Source organism: Microtus oregoni, unplaced genomic scaffold (genome assembly GCF_018167655.1).
Source record: "Microtus oregoni isolate MIOR12 unplaced genomic scaffold, Mior012 000000F_ref0000247, whole genome shotgun sequence".
Lineage (NCBI taxonomy): Eukaryota > Metazoa > Chordata > Mammalia > Rodentia > Cricetidae > Microtus > Microtus oregoni.
In genome coordinates this window covers 83609611-83622055 of record NW_024543059.1, presented here as the reverse complement: position 1 = coordinate 83622055, position 12445 = coordinate 83609611, and the positions used below count along the sequence as shown (strand labels likewise).

The 12445-nt window shown below is 36.2% G+C and overlaps 1 protein-coding gene across 1 annotated transcript in view; it reads left to right on the top strand.

Moving 5' to 3' along the window:
• The window catches only part of Dpyd (dihydropyrimidine dehydrogenase), a 755789-nt gene that overhangs the window by 598412 nt on the left and 144932 nt on the right, over positions 1 to 12445 (top strand). The window lies entirely within an intron of this gene.

Here is a 12445-nt window from a genome sequence, read left to right as displayed (position 1 = left end):
CTTGGAAAAACAGTAGCAAAATTTGCTGTCCAACCTCAGAACCATTCCCATTCAAAAGAATCGGTATATCCATCACCTGTCAGGTTGAAAGAGATATTAAAGAAAGAGTAGGCAGAATCAGGGAGAAGCCATGTAACTGCTGCTGGAGACAAGTGTGCCAGAAGCTTGCTGGTAAGATACAGCCACGTGGTGATACATAAATTAATAGAAATGGGTTAATTTAAGATATAAGAGCTAGCCAGAAATATGCCTAAGCTACTGGCCAAACAGTATTGCAAATAATATAGTTTCTGTGTGATTATTTTGAGTCATAGCAGCTGGGAACAAATGAACAGCTTACAACTACATGGGCTAAATTTTATTTTTTAATGTACTTGTTAGATTTGTATGACAGAAATGTAATAGCTACATAAAATGCTTTGAATTTCCCCTCTTTCTGCAAAAACTCTTGTAAAATTTATGTTATTTCTTACTTGAGTGTAGTTACTCTATGAAATCATCTGAGTCTTTAGTTTGCTCTGTGACAATATTTTTTATTTATGAATATAATATCTGTACTAATTGTGGATCCTTTTTTAAAATTTGATTTTCTACACTTTGTTGTCTCAACTTTGATCAGATATAATTTGCATTGTCTGGCCCATCATGTCAATTATTATATTTATTGTATAAAATGGTTCTTATTGTTTCCATATTATCCTTTTAATGTGTTACGGTTTGAATTGATGACATTCCTCACTTAACACTCTGTTTTAGCCATCACACCTCCTGCCTTACATTGATTAGCCTGTTCCATTCTATCCAGTTCTAAATTAGATGCATTTGAAGTTCTTGTCCATTCAGTTGCTTATTGAAGTGGTTACTGATTTCTAGTCACCTATTTTTTTGAGGAGAGTCTTTTGCCCATAATCAATCCAGAAGCATTCGGCATCTTGTGACTCACAAACACAAAAACATAAATTCCGTGAGGTAGACTGCAGCTGTGTAGCTGTCCTCTGCTCAGTGAGGGAGGGGTGCCAGCCTGATGGCAGAAGCTCTTGTGTCCTCACACAACATGAGCATTCCTTATGTCATTCGCTAGGAACTTCTGAAGTAATGGAGTGTTCAAGTCCTCTCCCTTGATCATGTATTCATGCTGTAATGTGTTCATGCTGCAGATTCCTCCAGTGTTTATGATATTTGATAAAGTATAAATTCATATGTGACAATGATATATTCTGGGACTAATGATCGTTGGTGAATGTTGAGTGAGTGGATGTTTTCCTCTTTTCTACTACATGAACTCTAGGTTCTGAACGAGCAGAACATACTATTCTTAACTAGTCAATCTAAGAGAAAACTCTAAATGTTTTTACCAAAGAAGAAAGATGTTTATATGAACAAGGGCTACATGCACACAGATAAATCATACTGTAAACATACAGTAGTGTATGTTCTCTTAACATTGTTTTGAAAAATACCTTTAATAATAACAGTTACATTGATTTATTAACATTTATGAATTTCTATTAAAACAGCAATATTTTATTTAGGTTTCTTCATTTTTCTTTTTGAGAGCTTGATTCAAACTTGATTATCCTAATACCAGACAATATTTCAAAGAATAATCTAAAAATCAAATGGAATGAGACTAAGGAGAGGGCTCATTTGGTAAAGAACTTGCAACACAAGCATGAGGACCTGAGATGGATCCCTGGTACCCATTAAAAAAGCAGGAATAGTGGCCTAGGCCTAGAAACTTAGTACTGGGGAGGCAGAGACAGGAGGATCAATTGCGGAGACTGGCTGAGAGCTAGACTAGCTGAATTGGTGAGTTTCTGTCCCAGATTATAAGGTGGTGAATAACTGAGAGCTATACCTGATGCTGTGCTCTGGCCTTCACATGCATGCACACACAGATTTGTGCATGCTTGCATACACACACACACATACAAATACACACAAACACACATGATCACGTGCACATTAAATAAAGTACCACACAACAATGAATGAATGTTGTACCTGGAGGAGAAAGATATCTGGTCCTTTGTCTACTGGACAGGATCTCAGCACACCAGAGCATATGTTTTTCCCATCCTGAGGTTGCTGTCATGGCTGTTGTTTTGCAAGCCTGATATGTCCTTTACCAAATCTGCAAGTGTTCTTACCTTGGTCTCAGTGCCAACTCGTCATATATATCCTAGTTACTAATCCTAGATACCTGTCTTTGCAGATCTCTGCTAAATCCTAATTACATAAATCTCCCAAATACCTACTTTTACTAACTCAGTCCTCCTGTCTGCCACTCTGCCCCTGTTGGCTGTCATATCATGGGACATCTGTTCATGTATTGCTCATGTTTCTATATGATCTCCCTCATCCTTGCTTGTTTGCTGGAATCACCTCTACTGCTACCTTTGGCTAACCAGATCTTTGCTGGTTACATGAAATAATTCTGACAGAAAAATAATTCCCCATATTTTTTATCCAACTGAAATTAAGGGAAAATTTTAATGAATCCACAAAGCAACTACTAATAGATACCTTCCCTTTCAAGGTTACTTATCTGTTTTATAGACATTAGTGAAACTCAGAACTTGAGACAAGGAACATTTTTGAGAACTGTCTAACACACAGAAGAGAGAAAACCATGGGCCCTTTGCTGTGCAGCCAGGTTTCAGCAGACTGTGAGGGATGCAGGTTCATTACAGTGCACAGAGATTTACACATGTAATTCACTGAGAAGTAACGCAGAGAATGCATTGCTAAGATATGAAAGGAAAGGTTGACACTATAGCGATGGCTACCATGGACACCCTGGCCATGAGTCCACCCTCGGGGAAAACAGCACCGATTTCAGAAAGAAAAGAAGTCATAGCTTTCCAAAGAAAGAAACAATGCAATCCTAGTGGATGTGGAGCTCCTCTTGTTATTTCCTCGTTTGCCCTCAGCCAGATGCTCACTTCTGCTTACCCTGTGTTCTCCCATGGGTAAAGAGTCGTTCTGGACATGGGTATTCTCGCCGTCATTAGAATCTTCCTCTTTCTCCCCTGCAGAAAACCATTTCTGGGTGCATGTTTAAGGACAGATTTCTATAGAGAGTGGTAATATTTGCTTACAGAAGGAATACCTTCTACACTGAGTCCTGCAACCCTTGCTTCAGAGTGTTTTTTTAAAGTACTCTCTCTGTTTAAATTTAATAGTTAAACATTTAACATTTACAATCTTACAATCAAAAAATGTCACTACCAGGCCTTGTGTGTATGTGTGTGTGTGTGTGTGTGTGTGAGAGAGAGAGAGAGAGAGAGAGAGAGAGAGGAGAGTGAGAGAGAGAGAGAGAGAGAGGAGAGAGAGAGAGAGAGAGAGAGAGAGGAGAGAGAGAGAGGAGAGAGAGAGGAGAGAGAGAGAGAGAGAGAGAGAGAGAGAGAGGATGGTTATTGTGAAATAGAGAAAGCCCTTCGCATTCAATCCTAGTAATGGATTTTACTGTGACATCCATGATTGTTTTACCATCATGAACATTATTTGGCCACACAGTGCTGAATCCCTTACATGAACAGCTGTGTCCTCAGTGTCCTCATCTCTAAAGTGGAAATAACACTTCCAAGACCGACAGCGATGCTGTGAGCAGATAGATAACACGGACGCTTTTCTCACCACCGGATGCTAAGCAGTGCTGACTTCAGTTTAGCCCTAGACTTGATATCTCCTCAGACTTTGAATTCCGCTTCTTTTTTTATTATATGGAAACCAACAACTTAATCACCGTGAAAGTCTCAACGAGTTTTACCACCTGCAGACAAGAAACACTGTCCTCTCCTTAGTGGTTTCTAGCTGAATACACTGCTAAATGTCACCTGGAAAAGAGTGAGAATTCTGTCCATGTTAAAGACAAATACCACATGAAATGCAAAAGCCACTTATAGTCTCCCTTCACAGCTCACCTCTACTTTGAAAATGTAGACTACTTTAAAGAAAAAAAAACCTTCCTAAATGCTTAAGGTTGATAGAGAAAAAATTCAGAGATTTTTACTGTGATGAATATGTAAAACCAATAGCATAAGTATGGCATATTTTGTAGCTGTATAAGATCTTATTTTACAAAAGTCAATAACCTGAATTAATAATCCAGTTTTCATCTATATTTCTGGAAAAAAAAGGATGTTTTCTGTATTTTCTACCATGTAAACTAAAATCCACCGAGAAATACCAACAGTGTACTCATTTCAGGGATCCCTATTCTTCCGGCTCTGTTTTTCCTCTGTGTAAACATGTCTACGACTGGATTTCTTTTTAAATCTGCATGTCCTCTCTGGCCATACTGAAGACATGCATTACTGTACTGTTTCATTAAACTGCTGTGTTATCAGGTAATTGTTTAAACATAATGCCATAGCACTATCAAAAGGAAAGGTGAACTAATGGCATTTGCAAATGTCAGGGATTATCTTAACACTTTTATTATAGTTTATAAAAAGTAGGTTCAGGGCATTTCATGGCAATTATTTCTACAGAAATTGGTTATTTAAATAAATTGCTAATTATCTGAAGATGACAGTATTGAAAAATGCCACTAATGAGTTGTTTAATAAGTGTAGCTTGTGGTGGCCACCTACAGGTGAAAAATAGAACATACAGACGGGGCCCAGTAGCTGCTATGCTTTCTGTTCTGGTAAGAGAGGCAAAGACCTTGAGCCCCTCACACTAAGGGTTCCACACCAAGAGTTTCCAAAATACTCACTGGTGATTGCTTCTGTTTCAAGTCAGGTTTCACTTGTCTTCTGTAATTTCTATTGTTGTTCTCAGATATAATTATCACCGGTTTTAGCTACTGTGATGCTACAATGTAGCATCCCAACTGAGACGCTTCTCAGGTGAAAGAGAATGCTATTCATAATTACATCAGACAATTATGAATCAGCATAGGTATAATAAACAGGTACTCTCCTGGGAAAACTAGGCCATATGGTCACTCTCATAGCAATTATGAACTGCGCTAGCTCTAATTTAATTCCTATTCAACAATTAATTCATTGTTAATATTCTTGGTTTATCATACCCGGGTAATACATCTTTATTAACTATAAAAATTAACTCATCCTCTGTAACTTAATTTACATTTGGACACCTAAAATGAAGAAGAAATATAACACGGTGCTTAATAACTAATAGAGGGAGATTCAGGTGCACATGCATTCAAATATTGAATCCACTCTTTCTGACAGATTGATCTTGGGCAAGTGCTATTTATTCTCCTTCACTGTCATTTTTGTATATCTCTATAAACAGAGGCAAAAATACCCACCTCACAGTGATGTTATCAAGACAATATATACAAAGTTCAAAGAAAAATGCCAACTAGAAAGTGCTCAAAGCAGTGGCACTGTATTCTGCCTACTTACTGCAAAATGTCAACATGAATAACAGTTCTTTCATTTCTACGTTGACCTAATCACCAGTGTCTGTCTGGACTCTGCAGAGCATGGAAAATTGCTATTAAAGCTGCCATGTCTAATAGGTTCACAACATCCTCTAGGTTTGAGTTGGGAAACTAAGGTTTTCCTTAGTACAAAACTCTTTCTATTCCATCTTTCCAGCTTCATCACCGTAGATAGTCAAGAGATAGGCAAGTCAAAACATAGCCGAGTTCATTCACAGCGGGTTCAAAATAAGACTAGAAGAAGTAGAAACAATCACATAGGCTGAGCAATGGGCCTTGAAGCCAGTGCCGAAATCAGCCACAAAACACATAATAAATCTTTCTTCTTAGCTACCTTTAATTTTTAAAAGTTTTTTTAAAAAAATTCTTTGAAAATCATTCACATTCACAATGTATTAATTTCAATATTGTTCCACCAATAGCTTAAGCGTATTTCTGGCTAACTCATATCTTCAGTTAACCCATTTCTATTCATCTGTGCATCGTCAGGTTCCAGCATCTGTTTTCTCAGGCTGCTACATGGTGATTCACCGACTCTGCATACTCTCTGTCTCTCTCTACATCTCTGTTCGGATTTCCCCACCTAGCTTTACTCTGTTAAGCCAGTGGCAGAATGCAGCTTTATTCATTAACCAATAAAAGCAGCACATAGACGGAAAGACTTCCCACACCATCCACTCCCCCAAAGAAAAATAAATCTTCTTCAGTAGCTGTCAACTTGCAATAGATTCTCAACTGGAGCCCGGAGTGTTAGGATGCTTTTTCTTCCATGCTGGGATATTTACCTAGCTTTATCTTGTGCAGGTCTTTTGCAAGTAACCACAGCTGCTTTGTGCTCATGTGTATAGCAGCCATGATATATCCAGAGGCCAGCATTTCCTTATCCCGCAAGTCTTATGCTCTTTCCATCCCTTCTCCCATGATATTCCCCAAGCCTCAGAGATGGGGATTGATATAGATCTCCCCATCAATGGCTGAGCACATTGTCTCTCATAGTGTAGAGGGACAGGGAAGGGAGCAAAAGACTGCTCATCTGTTCCACTCAGTTTCAAACTCCCTAAAATCATACTTAAAATAGTGGATGAGGAACCAAGTATGCTATTCTGAATATGCAGATAATAGACACATTGACCATCCCACACATTAAAACTTACTAGCATGGGTTTTAATAATATCTATTATTACATAGAAAACACAGACTTTATAAATATGGTCATTTTGTTTCTTGGCAGTAGTAGACTGTAAATATCTTCTTATCCAAGTGATAAAATAATAAAGGTATCAGTAGCAAAGACTGAAAATTCCCTTTCAACCCTGTCTATATTAAGCTCATCCTATTTTATGTGAAACTATTTCAGCAGTTTAAAACCCAACATCCAACCCACATGAAAGCATCTTGTGCAGAAACTTAGGTAGTAATGGAGTAAAAACTTGTTTTCTTCTGCTGTTAGTGCTTAATTACCCTTGCATATTTCAGATGCTGCATGTTACTCTGAAATGTTTTTTAAACATGGGTGAATTTACTAAGTAGCACAATGTCTCAAAAGCATTTAATGGGTTTTTACTGTTTTTGTCTAAAAACAAAAGTGAGACAAAGGATGGAAGGAAGAAAGGGCAAGAAAAGAAAGAAAGAAGAAAAGGTAAGGCAAGGCAAGGAAAGGAAAAGGACTAAAATACTTTGGGGACCATTTTTGCATATGTAACTATACCTATATACTAATGTGATAAACTTCTAAAAACGGAACATGTGGAGGAAAGGCATAAGTGTGTGTGTATTTGTATTACAAATTACATTTTAAATACAAATAAATATTTAAGCACAAAAATTCACATTTAAGTAGGAGACATGAGATAAATATTCATAATTTTGTGGGTTATGAACGGGCATGGATTCATCAAGGGTTCCCAATCAACCCCATTAATATTAAGTCATTGTCCTTATATTTTCATAAACCTACCTCAGGACCCAGCTTAATGGTTTTTTCTTTATGCTGAATTTTCTTTGGCATCAACAATAATATTCACTTCTAGAAACTAAATCAAGCGCTCTGCTTTCCATAAAAGGTATCACTTAAAGCCCGTTCACTTGCTCTATTGTTTTTGGTATCAGTGTCCTTGTTTCCAAACAGGGAAGACTTATGTTTAAGGAAGTTAAGGAGCTTATTCAGAGTCATGATTCTATTAAAAATCAAGCTCAGGCCAATGATTTCTGGGTTTGAGATCAGCACTGCCCTCAGTATTCCACAGCCCTATTTCTCTTCTTCTTCAAGACGACATAAAGATGCCATTCTTCATAGTCTCTGTACTCTTAATGCCCAGTCATCATGGGGGCATGGGTACCTTCATATCACAAAGATCTGCCTTTCAGTCCAAGTCCATCCCTTCTTAAACTGGCTTCAGACGTGATATTCAGCATAAGCTTCCGTTTTCATGACATAAAAGTTTACAGGATGCTGACCTGTGGAATTTGTTCCAGCCTCTTCCACTACTGGAAGCTGATAGTCTCAGACACGAAGGTGTCTGTTCTTTTCCTTGGTGAACATTATTAATTTTATTGCTTCAAATAACATGCCTGGAATCTCTTAGGTAGAGTTGTTGAACATTAATTGACTACGGGCATGTTGAATATTCTTAAGATGCAGATAAACATAGCAACAAAGATATTAAAGCTTCAAAACTATATTTTAATAGCAACAAAATCAAAACATTTTAATAAGAAAACATTTGGCTTTGGGAAAAAACTAAAATAGTTTCAACAATTTTGTATGGTGTTAATATTCTTCATTTCTCTCCTTTGATTTCATATCTGCACATAACCCTCAATCCTTTTAGTGCATCAATTTCTGGTTGAATTATGTTCATTTTCTCAGATGATCTTAATCCATGAGTAAAGATGTATTTTTAAATAGTTGCCCTGCACATATTTATCAGTATATTAGCTTCATTAACATTTTAAACTTGTTTTCATGAAGCATAAATTTGCTGCTTCTTGATTTAAAGTGTATTTCATAAAAAAACAATCTTTCAACCCTTAAATCTTTGAAATTCCCGATTTGTTCATATTTTTTTTCCTTCTGGGTGTTGTTATAACAATTAGATAGTCTAAATTCAATTTCAAATACATTTGTTACCCACTTAATTCATTATATTTTAATTAATTTAAGCAAATTAAAGCTGCATTTTTCTTTTGTATATGCAGTGAGTACAAATGAGTGTTACAACCCGGCTTCTCTTTTATTGCCAGGTTGAGCTATTATCAGGGAGTTTATGTGGACTTAGTTCTATCAATTAATTGTGTAATCATAGCTATCTTAGGAGTCAAATGATGAGGGGAAAAACAAACAGAATTAAACTCAATTATTCAAAATTCCAGTTATCCAAAATTAGCATACATTCCACACTATCTTGCCCATTAAAAAATCCCTTTTCCCCTTCCATGATTCAGTCATGCGAAGTAAATCTCTCCTCCCTTTTCACCAGAAACCCTTTACTTCTAACATCATTAAAAATCCTTTTATAATGGGTTAGTGCCTGGGTCTTTTTTGTATAAAAGAATTTTTAGTGTACTGATGTTGGACTCTGAGGTTTATACATTTAGAGGCAAAGTAATCCGATCAATATTATGACACTGGTCAATGACACTGTTAGAAAGAAGAAAAGGTGAGGACATGTCTGGTCCTCTTGGGATATCAGAGAGTATAAAGGTCTATCCAAATAGGTGTCACGCTTTTGTCTTTTTGTAAGAATCAGTTTTATTGCATCACAAAATGCAGGACAGCAACGTAGAAGACAACATAAAAGTGAACTAAGCAAATGCTCTCTCTGGACTCAGTGGTCCTTCAGAGACGCACAGATCAACTTCTCAGCCTCAGTGTTTATGGTATGTCTTGAACTACACTAAATCCACCCAAAGAAAAACTCCATGACATTATGGAAAATTTTCCTTGTTTCATTCATGCCAAAATTGAAGTTCAACATGATGAAGGAATCTTCACAACACCAACATAGGCTGTAAGCAGCATAGTTAGTGTTTAAACCTCAATAGTTGGCACCAATGCCTGACTGTTGTTGTTACAGATGGTAATTAATCCTCACTTTGATTTCTTCATAAAAGTCATATTAATAAAATATATGGCATCAATAAATCATGATTTTGTTTTCTGCTGCCCAAAATGTCTGCTGAATCTTATGTACTCTGAAATAATCTAATAAAATAAAAATGGCAGCTATTTTTGAGTATCATGAATATACAAATTGGATTTAAATTAGAAAAAAAATACATACATGTTTGAAAATATTTTGTGGACAGGTCGATGAATAAAAGAACTTTAAGAAAGAAGTCTAAGTCATAATGTGCTCTTACATGGATTCCAAAGCATAGTACCACAGTAAATAGTGTTATTTTATTTAAGATATCTGAAGAAAACTGATATTCTTTTCAAAAGAAATCACTTTCATTAGCATAATTCAAAATCTTTCAGTAATAAAAATCATTTTCTAAGACATAGTCAATCTGGAAATGTTCTGTAATATTTATCAATGATCTGTAACTCCAACACATGAACTTGCATTTAATTTATGACTACATGAAGGTTTTTGTATATTTATTAGCATATTTATTATATAGAAAGTTTAGTCTAGCCCATCAATGACTCCAGGAGGCAACTTTTGTGCAAACCGGAATTCTCGGTCAAATGTTGCAAAATAAAGCTCTGTTTCAGCCCTTCCTTTCCTCCCTCCCACCCTCCTTTCCCCTTTCCTCTATCTCTCCCTCCATCTCTGTCTTTGAGCCTTCAGTCTGTTTCAAGATGCAGAGACTTAGAAAGACTTGAACTTTGTTGGAGAATTCCACACAGCTGAAATAGAAATGGCTTGACGTAAGTGGATTTTCCATCAGGTTCCTCTGGCCACCCTATGTAGATGCCAGGTTAATTTAAATTATGTTTTATCTATTAGTTGATTTAGGTAGATAGGAATTCAGTTTCTTGACTGAAACCTCGTCATTTCCCACAAGGATGGAACCTGTCTTCACATCTCTCAGGCTATCAAACTAACTTTATCTTCCCTACTTTTTGTTCTAAAAGCAATAACCATCATAATGGCAATATTTTAGAAGTCACTATCTCAGCAGATGGGGTTCTGGAAGTTTCTGCCCATTTTAACTGACATACATGCAGTTCTGTTTAATACAGATACATGTACCTTGTTCACAGTGAGTTTTAGTTTTGACTGGAATCTATCATCTCTTTACTTTTCCCGTCTTGAAACTAGAGAATTTTTTATCTTCCAATTTAGCATGATCACTTCATATATATATATATATATATATATATATATATATATATATATATATATATACCTCTAGTGCTCTTTCTTATAATGTCCTAGTGGATAAACTCTACTTTATAGAAATTATTTTCCATAAAAATACTGAGAACAGGTAGGTTATATGTCCTATTGAATCAATTATTTTTAGTCAAATGGAGTTTATAATAACATAAATAAAAGCTGACTTAATTCTTGCCCAACAACAGGAAGATCTATATCTTCACCTTTGGTTCACATTTTCACAGAGAATATAATTCCTCTTAATTAAAAAAAAAAAACAGGAAAAGATACCTTTATTAGTTCAAAAGGTTTCCATGGTCATTATGCACATTAGAAAAGTTTTAGAAACGGAAGAAAAACGTGAAGTAGAAAATGTCGTATTGACCTAATTGAACGTCTTCAAATGCCAATGAGAATTTGCTGGCGTTTTTAACACCCATGTAATAATGTTGCCCTTTAAATGTAACTGGTTAAATTTTCAAAGCTGTGTCCTGGGATTTTGCCATTTGATGTCCATTAGTATCTATTGGAATATGCTGACAAACCCCTGTATACCACTTTGAAATTTTACCCCTTAGAGTTAATGGTAATCTTCTAACTGTGAAGTGAGAAATAAATTATTTATCTGCTTAGTTCAAGTTTCCTATAGTCTCTTGGGTATACTAAATAAGGGAAGGAAATATTTCTTCATTAATTCAAAATAATACGTATATCAAGAACCTATTGATTCAGTATTATTGAACAGTCTGTTATGCAGTTAGCTCTGTCTATCTGAATATATATAATACAGATTTTCTTTTAACTATATGCATCGTTAAATTTCATTTTATTATACCCACAGCATATAGTACTGAATACAATAGTTTACCTGTTATATTGTCCTATTTTGGTTAAAATATTAAGACAAAAAGGAATCATTGATAAATATTTGGCACAGAAGTAAAACCTGATATCTAGTTCCTCTTTTGTTTAACATAATACACTGTATTCTAAAAACCTGTTGTGGAATTCTGAAGTGTCAGGTTCAAACAATCTCTAGGAAGATATTAGGTAACAGAGACACAAGTAGGAATTTCCATACACATCTTAATGATAACAAGAAAGCATCCCTTATGCATGAATTTAGTTTAATATGAAATTGATATGAACACCCTAAGCAGAAAACCACTTCTTCGTAAAAGAATGTATCTGAAAGAGCAGTTTTCAGTTCCCAACAAAATTGAAAGAAAGGTATAAAGATTCCTCATGTCCCAGCACCCCCCACATTTGTCCTCAGGACCCTTCACCTGAGTGCTATAACTCCTGAAATTGGGAATCTTACACCAGGGTGGCATTATTGCTCAGGGCCCACAGTTAATACTAGAGGTCACCCTCGGGCCTTTGTGGTCTATGGATTTGAATTAATATGTAACAACATGCACCTGCTATTAAAGTATCTGTCATGAGTTTCACTCTTCCAAGATTCTTCTAGTTCTGCCTTCTCCTCCTTCCTTCCCCGACCCCCCCTCTCTCCAAACACTGACCTTTTCACTGTCTCCATGGATTTTCCTTTCCTACCTACTGCTGTCATCACCATATAGTGTGTTCAGACCAAAAGTCACCTGTTGCAAGAAACATTCTATGAACTTCCTGGAAGTAATAGCCGCCCCCCCCCACACACACACAAGAAGTTCATATTGCCCAGATTGGTGGCTC